Consider the following 16,705-nt stretch of genomic DNA (forward strand, 5'->3'; position numbering starts at 1 on the left):
ATTAGCTGGACTGAGAATGAGATCAAGTGCTGAATGCATAACCTGCAGGGTCTGAAATGCTTATGCTGGGAAGTTGGGCTAGGACCCAGCCCTTTGATGTTTTTGGGTGTTAGTGTGTAAGAGTTTAAAGAGCTGAACTCACTGTGGCTAATTACAAAGTTCTTTTTCTGACTCCCCCGTGTCAGATAGACAGATCATTGTAAAACTATGGGATTCAGTGCTTCACTGGGTTAACCACTAGGCCTTTCATAATAATGTTCTCAAAAGTTCTAGAAAGTGAAAAGTCATATTTTTATATAAGCCAAAACAGCAACAAAAAAGTGAACTTCCTCTTGTAATTATAAAGTATGTTCTGTAATGTTTTACTGTCACAGTGGCAGTGTGAAACCATTTTAAAATTCCAGTTTAGGGCAGCCCCCGTGGCTCAGCAGTTTAATGCCACCTGGAGACCGGGGATCGAGTCCCACATGGGGCTCCCTGCATGGAGCCTGCTTCTCCGTCTGCCTGTGTCTCTGCCTCTGTGTGTGTGTGTGTGTGTGTGTGTGTCTCATGAATAAATAAAATCTTTAAAAAATAAAATAAGAATAAAATTCCAGTTTAGCTGTCTTTAAATGGAATTAAAAAAAAAAAAACAGTACCTATTATCATAAAAAGTTAGGATTTTTTCCCCCCTTTCTGCAGTTGATCAGGACTACTCTAAGTTAGGACCTTGTGAATTTTAGTCACCATTTGGAAAATTAAAGCCATTGAAGCTTCAGAGTTGAGGATGTCTGAGGATGGCTCCTGTGGACTGAGAAGGTGGCAGAGAAGGAGACTTTTTTTCTGGGTTTACTCTGGGGTAGGCACATTTATTCCTATTTAATTTAATACAGCCATGTGTACTGCCTGCTTCTCTCTCCGTTCCCTTTCACTTTTCAAGATTTGCAAATTCCAGGTGGGCAGAAAGGATTAATGACATGGTAGGTGTGTAGGAGACATCATGAGCAAAGGCATTGGACAGGAATTAGCCTAGGGTGGGAAGAAAGAATCATTATGGGTAGCTTTTGGGATATGGACACTGAGTTAGATTCCTTAAGAAGTAGAAGGTATGTCAAGGTAGGTAGTAGTGGTGGAGAGAGAACGTTAAATCCCAGGCAGGGGAATCTAGATTAGAGGTAGGTAGATACTTAGAAGTTTTTGTTTATTTTTAGATATGACCATGAAAAGAGGACTTTCTCTCCTCTAGCTTTCAGATGTTATTGATTGTTGCCTTGATGCTTAGAGCTGCTTGCAGCCATTCTTATAACCCCATGAGGGTTGTGAATTCCATCCCATATCCTTGATTTCTTTAATTTCTCCTAGGTACTCTGCCTAGATCAGGTCCTATTGACAGTTATGATTTGATTGCATGTTTTAATGACTCTGCTGTACTCTAATCTGCTTATAAAATTTTAGTCTTAAAATTGGAAAGGTCCTTGGAGATAATCTGATCCACCTATCAACCAGTACAGGAATTACACCCTTAATTTTTTTAAATGATTGTTGTGCTTCTGCTAGAATGTATGAACCATTTTTAAAGACAACTCTTGGCATTGGTAGATTTCATTCCTTAAATTAAAATATGCCTTTCATAGTATTTTCTGGAGCTATACAAAGTCTAATTTTTTTCTCAATATTCCAGATACTCCAGTCCAGAGGACACTTGCAGTGTCCTCTTCTAAATTTTCTTTTCTCAGTGTAAATATATTACTTTCTCTTACTTTATATTTCAAGATTCTCCACCATTTATTCTTGCCCATCTCTTGTGTATTCTGATCTTATTGAAGACCCAGAATTGAACATAATATCCTTTTTTAAAAATCAGGATGTTTTTAGCAGCAGGCAATAGAAAACCCTTTCTCATTTGGCTTAAACAATAAGGAATTTACTGTTTTCAAATCAGAGGTTTACTTTTTCTTCATAATGGAATGTTCCTGAAATCAAGACATTTTGAACATTTAAGGAATAGTATGTCATTTCTTTTTTTTTTTTTTTTTAAGATTTTATTTATTTATTCATAGAGATAGAGAGAGAGAGTCAGAGACACAGGCAGGGGGAGAAGCAGGCTCCATGCAGGGAGCCCGACATGGGACTCGATCCAGGGTCTCCAGGATCACGCCCTGGGCTGCAGGCGGCGCTAAACTGCTGCGCCACCGGGGCTGCCCAATAGTATGTCATTTCAGTTGACAGCAGTCCTTCCCTTGATGATTCATAAAATAATGATGCATCCTACCATTGAAATATCTTATACTTGATGAAATATGGTATTATCTCAAATATCAGAAGATCTTCTGGATAGAGCAAATCCATGATTGTTTTGTTTTGTTTTTCCCTTAATTATATCAGTGACCCAGTGTGGCAGGTCAGTTTTTGGCTTGCCCTCTTAGGACTGCAAGATGGCTGCCACACAGCTCTAAGCATCAGACCTCCTGTCAACATCTAAAGGCCACAAGAGGGAAGTTCCCTTTTTTGTGTTCATTTTTAATAAGCAAAATTTCCAGAAGTGACCCTCCTTGGTCAGAATTGTCATGTGTCTATTCCTAAACCATTTACTGACAAGAAATAGGGATTGCCATTATTAGCTCATTGGTTCTTTTTTTTTTTAAGATTTTATTTATTTATTCATGAGAAACATAGAGGCAGAGACACAGGCAGAGGAAGAAGTAGGCTCCATGCAGGGAGCCCGACGTGGGACTTGATCCCGGGTCTCCAGGATCATACCCTGGGCCGAAGGCAGGCGCTAAACTGCTGAGCCACCCAGGGATCCCCTAGCTCATTGGTTCTTCATCAGTGGTTCTCAGCCTTGTGTGTACCAGAATAATCTGGAGAACTTGTTAAAACACAGATTTCTGGACCCAGGGTTTCTTTTTCTTTTTCTTTTTTTTTTTTTTTTACTCCCAGAGTTTCTAATTTAGCAAGTTTAGATTGGGGGCTGAAATTTTGGATTTCGCTCAAGTTCCTGGGTGATGATGATGCTGTTGATGCAGGGAATGGAGATGGGCTCAGTCTCCCTTAAAGTATTTGATCAACTAATATCCAGACAAAATCAGGATTTTGTTAACAGGTGAAGTGGAGCAGTGAGAGAGGTAGGCAACTGTCCATTTCTGCTGTAGTCTAGATCATATTTCTCCTAAGTGTTGTAACACAAAAGTGTGATTGTTTTTATGTGTTGTAGAGAATATATTATTAATAGTAAACTAAGCTTTGAAAAGGATTTTCTTATACAGAGTAGATCAAGTAGATTTGAGGTAATGTTACCTTTTTTTTAAAAGATTTTATTTATTCATGAGGGGGTGGGGGGGCAGAAACACAGGCAGAGGGAGAAGCAGGCTCCATGTAGGGAGCCTGACGTGGGACTCGATCCCCAGTCTTCAGGATCAGGCCCTGGGCTGAAGGTGGCGCTAAACCGCTGAGCCACCCGGGCTGCGCTCTGTTTGTTACTTTCTGACGTGCCTTCTTTGGGGGGAGAGGTGGGGTGACTATTCAGTGAGGGTGCAGGAAATGTATACCTTTGAGAGTATAGAGTGGATATTAATGATAGCTGGTGTGTATTAGCTAATTTAAATATCAGACTACATCTTTGAGGTATGTGCTACCAATATCCTTATTTTCCGAAGGAGGAAACTCAGGTCCGAAGAGGTTAAGTAGTTTGCCCAGTATAATACAGATGTCAGGTGGTAGATTTGAATTTCAGAGCTGTGCAGTTTGGCTTCACAACCTATACTTTTAACCGCATGCCGTACTGTCAGATGGGTCCTCTGTTGCAGGAACGGCAAAGCTGAGAGGTTCATTTTTATATGTATGGTGGGATTAACTTTCTGGTAATTATCCCTCCCTCCCTTTTTTCCCTGGTTTATCACTCCTTATATTTATTGTTATTGATACATTTGAACTTATTTTTTTTAAAGATTTATTTATTTATGATAGAGAGAGAGAGAGAGATTGAGAGAGACGCAGAGACACAGGGACATAGGAGGAGGGAGAAGCAGGCTCCATGCCGGGAGCCTGATGTGGGACTCGATCCCGGGACTCCAGGATCGCGCCCTGGGCCAAAGGCAGGCACCAAACCGCTGAGCCACCCAGGGATCCCCCGATACATTTGAACTTAAATGTGGAACTTAAAACATTATGTTATTAATGTCTGCCAGCTTTTTGCCATCTTATGCATTTTAAAAACCTGCTTTCCTGGTCTTTTTGCACATACTAGGGGCAAAGAAAATTGTGTAGATAGTATTGAGCATAGAGACTATGGTTAAACATTTGTGTTTTTTGTCGTTGAGTGTTACGGTGTCGAGGCTCGTTATCTTTGTAAGAGGAATTGTGTTGGTCCATCTTTATGGCAAGTAAACAAAAAGTTTTTTAGTTGCTCTAGAATTATTGGGAAAAGTAAAGAAACTGTGGGCCAAGCTTCTATGCATGAGTCCCAAAAGTAGACTGAAAAACTGGGCTGCTACTTTTTCTTGCCATGCCCTGCTTAGCACTTAATCTGTAGCCACACTGAACAACTGGCCATATCTCTCACTTATAAGTCTTTTTGTGCAGGCTCTTGCCTTTGCCTTGTGTACTCAATCTTCTTTTCTTGGCTAATGCTTCTTACTCTTCAGGTCTCATTCTCAATTTTCCTTAAAAAATTTTACTGATACTTCCATCTTAATCTCCCTCAAACAGTCCCGAGACTCCAGAGAGCTCCTGCTCTCTGCTCCCCCTTGTACTCTGTATCCCACTGCCCCAGTACCTGACCATTTATTATTGCTTATTGGTCTCTGTCCCCATTGCACGTTGTGTCTTAGTGCCTAGCACTATAGGATGCTTGAACGTAGAGAGTTGAGAAGTTCAGATTTAAAAGTCATTAGTTACACATTTGAAACTTCACTATCAAGAAATAGATGCCAATCACTAACTTTTAAGTTGTAATTTATAATTTTCATAAATAGAATTGATAGATTTTTGCTTTGGTTTGAGGATAGCATCCTTTATAAAGCATGTCTAATATAACTCACTGGAGATTGGAAAACTGATCTGTTTGCTAATAATTCTTTGAGAGTTTGGAAACTGGGAATCTGAGAAGTTTGTAACTACATGAAAATAGTCTCAAAAAACAAACCTTTTATTTTTTGAATAATTGTAGGTTTACAGAAAAATGATAAAGACAGCACAGAGTTTCTGTGTACTCCCTACCTGGTTTCCCTCATTGTTAACATTGTACAGAACCATGGTAACTTTGTCCAAACTAAGAAACCAGCATTGGAACACTACCATTAACTAAATTCCAGACTTTTTTTGGATTTCACCAGTTTCTGCATTTGTGTCTTTCTGTTCCAGGATCCAGTCCAAGATACCAGATTGCATTTTGTCATCCTGTCTTCTTAGTTTCCTTAGGGCTGTGACAGGTTCTGTCTCTCCTTGGTTTTTGTGTCCCTGACAGAAAGTACTGGTCGGGCATTTTATAGAATGTCCCTCAATTTGGGTTGGTCTGATATTTTTTTTCTGTGATTACACAAAAGTTCCACATTTTTGGAAAGAATACTACAGGGGTGAAGTCTCTTGATACATCAAATCAAGGAATGCATGATACCTGCATGATATCATGGGTGAGGTCAGTCTTCAATTAAGTAGTTAATCCCTTACTTCAGGTGATGTTTTCTTTTTTTTTTTTTTTTTTTTCAGGTGATGTTTTCACATTTCTTCACTGTAAAATGACTGTTTTTCTCTTTTCCCACTGGATTCTTTTGAAGCAAGGACTTGGGAGGTGGGCAGGAGATTAAGCTCCACCTCCTGGAGGGAGCAGTGTGTGTATATGTCATTTCGAATTGTGTAAAGGAGATTTGTTTTCTCTTCTTCCAAATAGATTTTTTTCTTCCTATCCAGTCACATTGTATGGATATATTGATGACAATTTAGAGACCCACTTAATGGATGGGTCTCTACTATGACAGATACTGTGCTAATTTAGGGGGCCATAATTTTAACTTCTTTGGAGTCATATGGCTCTTTGAGAAACTGATAATTGCTATTGCCTGTCTGTCCAAAAACATAAGATATACAAAATTTCACTTCTAATTTTAGGGATTTCACAGATCCTTGAAACTCTTCAGAACTTCAATTAAGACACACTCTGTCTTCCAGTAATTTAGAACAGCTGAAGGGAAGGCAAGTTAAAAAAATTGAATAGAAAAAAAAATTGAATAGGATATGTTGCATGCTATCAGGGAAATTTGAGGAAGGTATTATGGGAACACCCTTAGGGAAGTAGTTTTATTTCGGGTGTAGGGAAAGCTACAGAGAGGAGATACCATTTGAATTTGGCATTGAAGAATGAGAAAGACTTAAATCAACAAAAGATTGGAAAAACATTGTAACCAGAGGGAATATAACCAAGGAAGACGTGGGCAAGAATGCATGTTTGAGGAGCTAGAGCTGGCCATGGTCTAGTTGAAGTGAGAGGCAGGCTGGATATAAAATTGATGGAGATGTAGGAGAAGGTATAAAATGGAAAAAGACTTGGATAAGTTTCTCAGTTTATAAATTTTGAAATGTTCACATGACTAAATAATGATTTTGTACACAGATTATTTTCATCTTTAGTTTTATGGCTCAGTAGTTTGCTTCACTTGCATCATACATGCATGAATTAAGGAGTGATTAGGTGGTGGAGACATGTAGACCTCTTTCTCAGGAAACTTGGATATGGGGCACCTGGGTGGCTCAGGCTAAACGTCTGTCTGCCGTGGGCTCAGACCATGATCTCAGGGTCCTGGGATTGAGCCCCGTGTCAGACTCCTTGCTCAGAGGGAAGCCTGCTTCTCCCTCTGCCTCTGCTCAGGCTCTCTCTCTTTCTCTATGAGGAAGGGAGGAAGGAAGAATTAAAAAAAAAAAAAAAACCTTGGGAAAAAAATAAACCCTTGGATATGAAGGGGCTTGGTGAATCAGAGCTAGAAGAGATTGAGGGATAAGAATTTTAAGTTGGGAGAGACTTGAGTGTGTTTAAATGAAAGGGAGAAGCCAGTAGAGAAAGAAAGGTGGGTAATTGAAATAAGATCCTGAAAATGAGGAAGGGTTTAACACAGAATAGTTTGTGTTAGGAAATAACTTAATTTTTACTTAATTGGTTTTATATATTGTATATAGAACGATCAGATTTATGTATAAGACTATGGCCTGACCTTCCTTCCATCTTGCTGTTACTGTATTCAGTGTGCTTGTTTAATTTCTTGTATTAATATATATATATACTTAAGGTCTTTGCTAAGTTCTGGTGATGGAAAAAGTATCAGACGTTCCATACCCTTTGTGAACTTGGTTGAAGTAATTAGGGTATAGGATATATATATATATAAAAGGATCAAAAATAAGTGTATTATGTGAAATTCTACAATTGTTCATGCACTCTTGTTTTTCAGGGTGAAGAGAATGAGGTTAGGATCTGTGGTAGCTTTATCTTGTTCTAAATAGTTTCTCATTTAGAAGTGATTTCAGCTGGTTCTGCACTTGGAGACTCTTCGCTTGATATTTTTCTTTTCCTCTTAGATAATTTTAACTCTGAGCTGTGAAGAAGACTTAATTTTTATGGTGACCTCTTTTCTTCCCTTTCTTTTAACTTAGGCCACAGTGTTAATCACTAGTTTCTAATCTGATAGATACTATTTATAAAGGAATTAAACCTCTTATGAAGGAAATTATTCCTAAATAAAGCATTAAAATTTAGCACATGTTTGAACATAGATTTGACCCTATGCTTAACAAAAGGAGGTTTTTGGTTGTAGTTATAATGCCCCTTGGGCATCATATTAATTGACTTTGGAAATTAATTTAAAATGAAACTTTATTAGGCAGTAATCTTGAATTTATATTCTTTCTGCTCTAAATCTTAGTGAAAACATACTGTCTTTAAATACTCAAAAAGTGTGTACTGGTTTTATTGTTGAAAACTGTCTAGTATTGTAACGGCAAATAAACAATTTTCACTTTTTAAAAAAGATTTTATTTATTCATGAGAGACAGAAGGATAGAGAGAGGCAGAGACACAGGCAGAGGGAGAAGCAGGCTCCATGCAGGGAGCCCGATGTGGGACTTGATCCTGGGTCTCCAGGATCACACCCTGGGCTGAAGGCGGCACTAAACCTCTAAGCCACCCAGGCTGCCCTAATTTTCACTTTTAAGAGCATTTTCCTTTTGTGATGGATTTTTGAAAAGAAATTTTAATAAAATTACATAATTTGTACTAACAATTGACTTTGAAACCTTTATTTTTTAAAAAGATTTTATTTATTCATGAACGAGAGAGAGAGAGAGAGAGAGAGAGAGAGAGAGGCAGTGACAAAGACAGAGGGAGAAGTAGGCTTCACGCAGGGAGCCCAACGTGGGACTCGATCCCGGGTCTCCAGGATCACACCCTGGGCTGCAGGCGGCGCTAAACAGCTGCACCACTGGTGCTGCCCACTTTGAACCTTTAAAGTCAGTGTATATTATGCTTCTGGACTCAATTCATTCAGCAAATATGTGCAAAAGCACAGTTGGATATAGCAGTGAGTAAGAAAGACTTAGATCCCATTCTTAAGCTTCCAGTCTAGTGGAGACAAATGGAACAGGATTGGTTAGTGCTGCAAAAGGTATAGTGTCTGATGTGAGGCTGTGAGGAGAGCTTCCCTCATATGTGGGAAGCCATCAGCAAAGATGCCTTTTGTAATGTGACATCTGCAACCTGAGGGATGAGAAGAATCTGGGGCAGAGGGAACAGTTATGAGGGAGGGAGTGTGCCTGGGGAGGCTGACGGTCTTGTGCAAGATGACCCAGGAGGCCCAAGTGTACACATGCAGGGGAGAGCAGGACATGGTGAGAGTCTTGTTAGGATTTTGACTTTATCTAAAGACTCCAGAAAGCCATTGATGGGAGATCAGATTTTCTTTTTAGGAATCACTCTGCAGTAGGATTTAGTGGCCCGAGGGCAGAGTGGAAAGTGGATAGGAGGTTTGAGCAAATGTAGGGAGAGGCGAGTTAGCCTTCAGTAGTAGTCTCTGCAAGGGCTGATGTTGGATGCTGAGAGACAACTCAAAACAGGTAAAACCTGCGTATGTGTATTAAACAAACAGCATGTGCCTCTTTTAAGAAGTGTAAAACTTTGTAGTGCATATAGTTCTCAAATTTCATTTAAGGATCCATATCCTAAAGATAATGCACAACTTTTGTGAAATTTTTAATAGTTTTTTTCCTTGAGGGGGTGTCCTGTGTTTATTTTATAAAATGAAACTTTAATATTCATATTAAAAAAGTCTTTGGTTATACTGATATAAAAACAGATTTTTCCTTTCTGTTTTAAACATATTCAATTACTGCTCTGGAACACTTGACCCTTAATTAACTAGTAAGGCAGGGATTCAGTCTGCCCAAATGTTAAATAATGCCTTTTAACATTTGGAAGCCCGAAGCAAGACAAGGCAGTGGTGACCATAGCCAAGCTGAGAGGAGTCTTTTTGAATAATAAAGTAAGCTTGTAAAATGCGTAGTTTTGGAGAGTATGCCATAGCAAGATTGGAGAAACAGGTGCCAGATTGGGGGCCTCAGGATGAAAACATGGGCTGGCCAGAAGATTCTTACTGTTTTCATCTCTAATGCAGCTCAAATAAATATGAGGCTGTGCTGGTAGAAAATCTTTTGTATTTCCTATTTGTCTTTCTCTTCCAGGAGAAGTAGAAACTTTACATAGCAGATTTATGAGAATATGACGAGAGAATTTTAGAATTCACTTTTGAGTTTCGTAAAGTGAGGGTGGACTAATGAGAAGATTTGAACAGAAGGATTGAAGCAGTGGAGAAAAAAGAGGGGAGAGCATAGGGTACTTTTATTTTCTCTTGGAGAATGGAAGGATAGACCATATTTACATGCAGACAAGTAACCAACAGAAAAAAAAAAAAAAAGAAAAGATGACAAGTATGCTAGAACCTCTGTTAATTTGCAGGAACATCCTAATACCTTACCTGAAGTTAACCAAACTGTGAGGGTTGTGGGTGCAGGTCCCAAGACTGTCTTCACTCCTGACACTAGCTCCAAGTTCAGGAGGGTTCCCAGAATCACCTTGAGATTCCATAGTTTGTTAGGACTTACAGAACCTACTGAGAGCTGTTATTCTTACAGTTGTTTAATTACAGGAAAAGGATACAGATCAAAATTAGCCAAAGGAAGAGTCTCCTGGGGCAGGTCTTGGAGAATTCTCTATGTGTAGCTTCTGTTCTCTTCTCCCGTGGAGTTGGGACTGTTATGCTCTTGGTATCAATGTGTACGTGATGTTTGACCCTCTGTACAGAGTACCATTAATCAGGGAACTCACTCAAGCTTTGGTTTCCAGAGTTTTTAAGGGGGCTTCATTACATAAGCATGTTTGGTTGGTTGATTGGCCGTGAAGTTGAACTCAGTCCATAGGTCTGTTAATTCCATGTGACCTGAAGCCTCCACACTAAATTGGTCTTTCTGGTATGGCTAGTCCCCATTCTAAGACTGTTGGGTATGGCCAGCCCTACTTTAAGATCTGGTGTGACCAGCCTCTTCCCCAAACAAGGTCACTTCTATCAAATATGAATTAGATTACGTCCCAGAAGCCCAGGCAACGGCCAGACCTTCCTGTTAGGCAAGGGCAACTTCACTGCACACTTATATTTTTAAAGGATTGTCTTGAGTTTTATGTTGAGATTGGTCTTGAGTAGGGTCAAGGGTGGAAACAGAGAAACTGATTAGAAGGACTATTTGCAGTCATCCAGAGGGAATGTGCTTGACTCCAGGTGATAGTGGTATGGATAAAGTAGTAAGAAGTGGTTGCAGTCTGGGACTATTTTGAAGGAAAGGGGCAATAGGATTTATTAATGTATTAGTTATATGTATGAGAGAATGAAAAGGAGTTCAAGGTACCTCTTGAGGCTTTTAGTGTGAACAGCTCTTAATGATGGAGATGCCATTACTGAGAAAGGCAGTTGTCTGTCCTAAGAATTAGGTGGCTTCCACCACCATCATCAGTAAAGAAGTTATAAAAACCAGTTCTACAAAGTTCTTGCTTTGAGTGTTATATATGGTATGTGCATGAGTTAGATCATAATATTTCATAGTTTATGTTATCTGCAGACCTAGTAAATTGGCTTATTTGGGTCAATTGAGAGCATTTATCTAAAGGAATGAGTTAACATTGAACTCAGTTGTTCATTATCTTCATCTGTCTTTTCTCAGGTTTGATGATGGTTATTTTTATATAGGTTAAGTTTCTTCACTGAGTTTAACTGTGAATGTTGGCATTTATAATTCACTGGATAACAGGATAATCTGTACTCTAATTTTAATTTAAAAATTGGTACTTAAATTTTCCAAATAGCAAAATTTTGTTAGGATTACTCTGTGTTGATGCTATGATCAGAAAATAAACATTTGGGTTTCCATCTATATCAGTACATAACTTGTTATCTGACAAATCTGTCAGATAGAGTTTGTGCTAGTCTCAAGCCCTAGTGACCCAGTAATATCTTTGCTGCATTATGGAAAGTAAAAAGTTTGCCAAAGACTGCTTAGAAATTTTTTTGTCATTGGGAATTGTGACTCAGTGAATTCAATTCTAATTACGTTTTAATTTGTTTATACCAGTTGAAAGTATTAACTGGAAAAGAAATACAGTTGATCCTTGAACAATGTGGGGATTAGGGGTGCCGGCCTCCATGCGGTCGAAAATCTATGTTTCACTTTTGACTCCCCAAAACTTAAGGGCTATTAGCCTATTATTTCCTGGAAGCCTTATCGATATCATAGTTAATTAACAGGTTTTGTATGTTATATGTATTGTATACTGTATTCTTACCATCACATAAAGAGAATGTTAGTAAGAAAATGATGAGGGAGAGAAAATACATTTGTAGTACTATGATTGTTTTATTTTAAAAAATCCTGCACACCGGTGCATCCATGCATTTCAAACCTGTGTTCAAGGGTCAACTGTATTCTTTTCAAAAGCAAGTTGAGGATCAAATTATCCTTTCTTGGCTTTCTGCTCTGGCTTAGTTCTCTGGAATACTATCTTAATTCTTCTCATTTTTTTTTCATTTGTTTTAGCAAAAAAAATTAGTGGAATAAAACAGATTGGTGTTGCTAATGTTGGAGAATGAGAACCTTTGGTCACATGTGTACTTTATTTGGAAAAAAAGTTCAACTAAAGTTCTTCAGGTGCAAGAAATCTCATTCTGGTAGTGGCCAATCATTCTTGAGTCATTGAGTACATTGACTTTTCCTTCCTCCTCCTTCCTTTCATCTCTCCCATCCTCCCACCATTTGTCCTTTTGTCCTTCCCACAGTTTTTTTTATATATCTAGATTCAAAGCTTAAAAAATTTATATATTAGCCTACTTTAAAAAAGTGTCAAACCTTAAATGATGTAGATAAGATCAGCAATATGCCTACATCAGATCGGCATCAGAGCTAAGGACCTTCTCCAGAATATTTCAGAGAGGACCGCTGTAGACAGAGTAAGGAAACATGCTGTTATTTAATGTCTTCAGAAAGACTTCCCCCACAGCTAATAGCACACTGCTGATACCATTGATTTATTCCAATGTTTTAACTGCCCTTTGCTGGGAAATTTTTCTTAAGATATCATTTGAATTCTGTGTACTTCTAGTAAAAGTCTTATCCTGTATGCTCCTAATGTAAATTGGGAATTAAGAAAGGCTTCTTTCTTACAGTAATTTGTTAAGTTTGGTTACCATGTTTTCCTTTTTCCTGTGATGTTTTTGTCTCTAAGTGGTATTCAACCTTCAGTTTAATAACCTGTTGAACAGGACCCATTCTTTTCTTCCCAGTCAGTTATGAGAATGATACCATTGCTTCTGTAGAGTCAAAATGATAACATTAGTCAGGTTTGTTAATAATTATTTCCCTTGCTGATGGGAGCTGTTAGGCACTTTTAGAGACAGATTTATAATGGTATTTTTAAAGGGGGAGAAAATATGAGGCAAAAGGGAATGTGAATTGACGTGTTGAAAAAAAGTTGAGAATATCAGGGACAAAATACTTGCTGAGAGATTATCAAATGGATCTTGGGTCTACATTTTCTGAAAATAGGACTCAGGTTTGTCTGATCTGAATTCACTGTGCTTTCTGGATTGCTCTGTTGTTGCTTCTGTTAATTCTGTAGTTTTTAACATGGGATTTTAGGAAATGGCACATTGTGTTTACATGGGTGGAATTATACAACATTCTTCTGTTACTGTTCAGGAACAAAAAGTTGGTCTTGCCATGCTGAATAGATTAAATAGTAGAAAATTATAGTAAATTATGTTTGTGTTCTTTGCTCTTACATGGTTCCTGCTGCAGTACTACGAAATACTTTTCTGAGGTAAATATAAATATTTTGAATTATGGTGGCTTATATATACCCATATTTGTCAAATGTGTCTGTGATTTTTTTAAATTAGTGTAAGTCAAAAAAAAATTAGTGTAAGTCCACTTAGGTGTATAAGTTTAGTAGACATGGTTTAAAATAAAATGAGGAAAGCAAAATCAAGACAATTTTAACGTTGCTCATTTTATTTTTGTTTGTTTACTTTAATTTTATGTAGGTTCCATGCCCAGTGTGGGGTTTGAACTCACAGTCCTGAGATTGAGTCACATGCTCTACTGATACTGAACCAGCCAGGCACATCTGTGGCTTACTTTTTTTTTTTTTTTTAATTTTTATTTATTTATGATAGTCACACACACAGAGAGAGAGAGAGGCAGAGACACAGGCAGAGGGAGAAGCAGGCTCCATGCACCGGGAGCCCGACGTGGGATTCGATCCCGGGTCTCCAGGATCGCGCCCTGGGCCAAAGGCAGGCGCCAAACCGCTGCGCCACCCAGGGATCCCTGTGGCTTACTTTTAATAGTAGCAACTTTCAGCTGCTTGGGTACTTTGGGACAAAAATATTGTTTTCTAAGTATCCAATGACTATGCTATTTGGTGGGGCGGCGGGTGGGGGTGGAGGGAGAACTGGAAGAACATCCTAGAGAGAGCGAGGAATGTGCTTTTTCAGACTACTCACGAACAATTTTATTTTATTTTTATTTTATTTTATTTTAATTTTTTAAAGATTTTATTTATTTATTCATTAGAATACACAGAGAGGAGAAAGAAAGAGAGGAGAGACACAGGCAGAGGGAGAAACAAGCTCCATGCAGGAAGCCTGACGTGGGACTCGATCCCGGGTCTCCAGGATCATGCCCTGGGCTGAAGGCGGCGCTAAACCGCTGAGCCACTGGGGCTGCCCCACAAACAATTTTATATGAAGCAAATTAGTTTGGGTTTTCTTTTTTCCTTGGGAGAAATTCTAAAGAAAGAATTAAAACTAAAAAAATTAAAGAAAGAAAATAAAACTCCATTCAGTGAATATAGTGAAATAATACCCATCTTTATTATGGCTACAGGAGGTAGAGGAAAAGGGAAGGGAAAAAAAATACAGGATTTCAGGGTTAGAAGGAATTTTAAGTGATCATTCTGTCCAGCTCCCTTTTTTTCATATAGATAATATTGCAATTTAAGAAATGAGGTGAGAATCAAAGAGAAAATAACCTAAACAGGAGGGTGGGGGTGGAGAAGGAAATCCTATCTATTTAAATTACTTTCACCTTGTGTTTACTACAAATGTTTTTACATAAAGGATAATACAACAGTAGGTTTTAAAAAATATTTAAAGCATACATTCTTGAAATATTGCCATCCATCTCATTAATTTTTTATTTTTCAGATTACAAAAGTATGACGCATGTTTATTTCAATCATAGAAACCATTCAGAATGTGAAATGTAGACAGCAAAGATTCCCCATTAATTTTACCCAGAAAGAACCGCTATTAAAAGCTTGTTGAATAATCATGCTTTTTATTTACTTTTATAGAAATGGGAGTATACAATATGGAATATTTTACAAATTGGTATTTTTAGTTAACATCTTGCATGCCTTTCTATATCTGTACATCTAGTTCTGGTAATGTATACGAAGAATTCCATTGTGTTGGACGCCTGGGTGGCTCAGCGGTTGAGTGCCTACCTTCGGCTCAGGGCGTGATCCTGGAGTCCCGGGAATGAGTCCCACATTGGGCTCCCTGCATGGAGCCTACTTCTCCCTCTGCCTATGTCTCTGCCATTCTCTCTCTCTGTGTCTCTCTCATGAATAAATAAAATCTTAAAAAAAAAAAAGAATTCCATTGTGTTGTACATTCCTTTGTGCCGTAATATGTTAAAACAGTTTCCTTTTGAAAATATTTAGTTGATTTCTAATTTTTTATGAATACAAAATGTATATATAGAAATGCAGAAGGTTCTTCAGTCAACTTTGTGATATATATTTAATCTTTTGTATTTGTGTTAGTATTTAGTAAGATAAATATTTCTGGATCTTAGAATACAAATATAAAACACTCTAAATGGATACTAATTTGTATATCCTTCATGGAAATATTGTCAGTTTTTTTTTTTTAAGATTTTATTTATTTATTCATGAGAGGCACACAGAGAGATGCAGACACACAGGCAGAGGGAGAATCAGGCTCCATGCAGGGGGCCCAATGTGGGACTCCAGGATCATGCCCTGAGCCTAAGGCAGATACTCAACCACTGAGCCACCCAGGCATCCCTATTGTCAGTCTTTTAATCTGATAGCCAAAACATGTTTATTAATTTATAGTCCTTAGATTGTGTCTTTTTTAGTTTTAGCTCAGTGAATATTGACAAAGTGAATACTTCCATGGGAACAGCACTGAGATCAAGAAGCCAGGTTTGGGGCAGCCTACTTAGGTGGCTCAGCGGTTTGGTGCCTTCAGCCCCAGGGCCTGATCCTGGAGTCCTGGGATAGAGTCCTGCGTCAGGCTCCCTGCGTGGAGCCTGCTTCTCCCTCTGCCTATGTCTCTGCCTGTCTCTCTCTCTCATGAATAAATAGATAAAATCTTAAAAAAAAAAAAAAAAAAAAAAAGCCAGGTCCACAGAAATGCTAAAGAGTCCATAGTGACTTTTTAGACTTTAAAACACTTCTTCCTACCTACCCCTAACCCCCACCCCAAGGTGAACACACACCTGACTTCTAACACCATTAGAAGAGTATTACCTATGTGTGAATTCTATGAGTGGTATCATACAGAATTCTACAGTTTCTCTGAGGTCTGACTTCAACACTGTTTTTGAGAGTCAACCATACTGTTGTGTGTACTAGTTGTAAACTGTTCTTTCTCATTGCTGTATGGATTTCATTTTTCGAATACAGTTTACTTATTTGTATTAATACGGTGGATGGACATTTGAGTAGCTCTAGTTTTTAGACATTAGGAATAACACTACAACAAAACATGCTTCCATTTATCTTTTGATAAGCATGTTTATATACACTTCTGTTGGGAGTCAAATTGCTCTGTTAACAGTTTTGTTTGTTTTAATATGTTTTTGATCCATTTTAATATTTTTATTTGGTTCAGCTCTCTGTCATGTTGTTCTCTACTATTTTTATGTGGTGTTTTCTTCTTGTTCTCTCTGCATATTATCTTATGATCAATTTTAATAGATACTGACAAACTTTTTGTATAAAGTGGCTGTTTTGGGTTTGCACTCCCACTGGCTGTTTGCTTCACATCCTTGCTAATATCTGCTATTGTTTTATTTTCCTATTTGGGTGTGTAAAATTCTATGCTATATTAGT

The 16,705-nt window shown here is 38.1% G+C and overlaps 1 protein-coding gene across 10 annotated transcripts in view; it reads left to right on the forward strand.

Annotated features, from left to right (window-relative positions):
• Nucleotides 1-16,705, forward strand: part of XKR6 (XK related 6) — a 317,023-nt gene that overhangs the window by 35,163 nt on the left and 265,155 nt on the right. The gene's annotated exons all lie outside the window — the stretch shown is intronic.

This window comes from Canis aureus, chromosome 24, assembly GCF_053574225.1.
Source record: "Canis aureus isolate CA01 chromosome 24, VMU_Caureus_v.1.0, whole genome shotgun sequence".
In the NCBI taxonomy this organism is placed as follows: domain Eukaryota; kingdom Metazoa; phylum Chordata; class Mammalia; order Carnivora; family Canidae; genus Canis; species Canis aureus.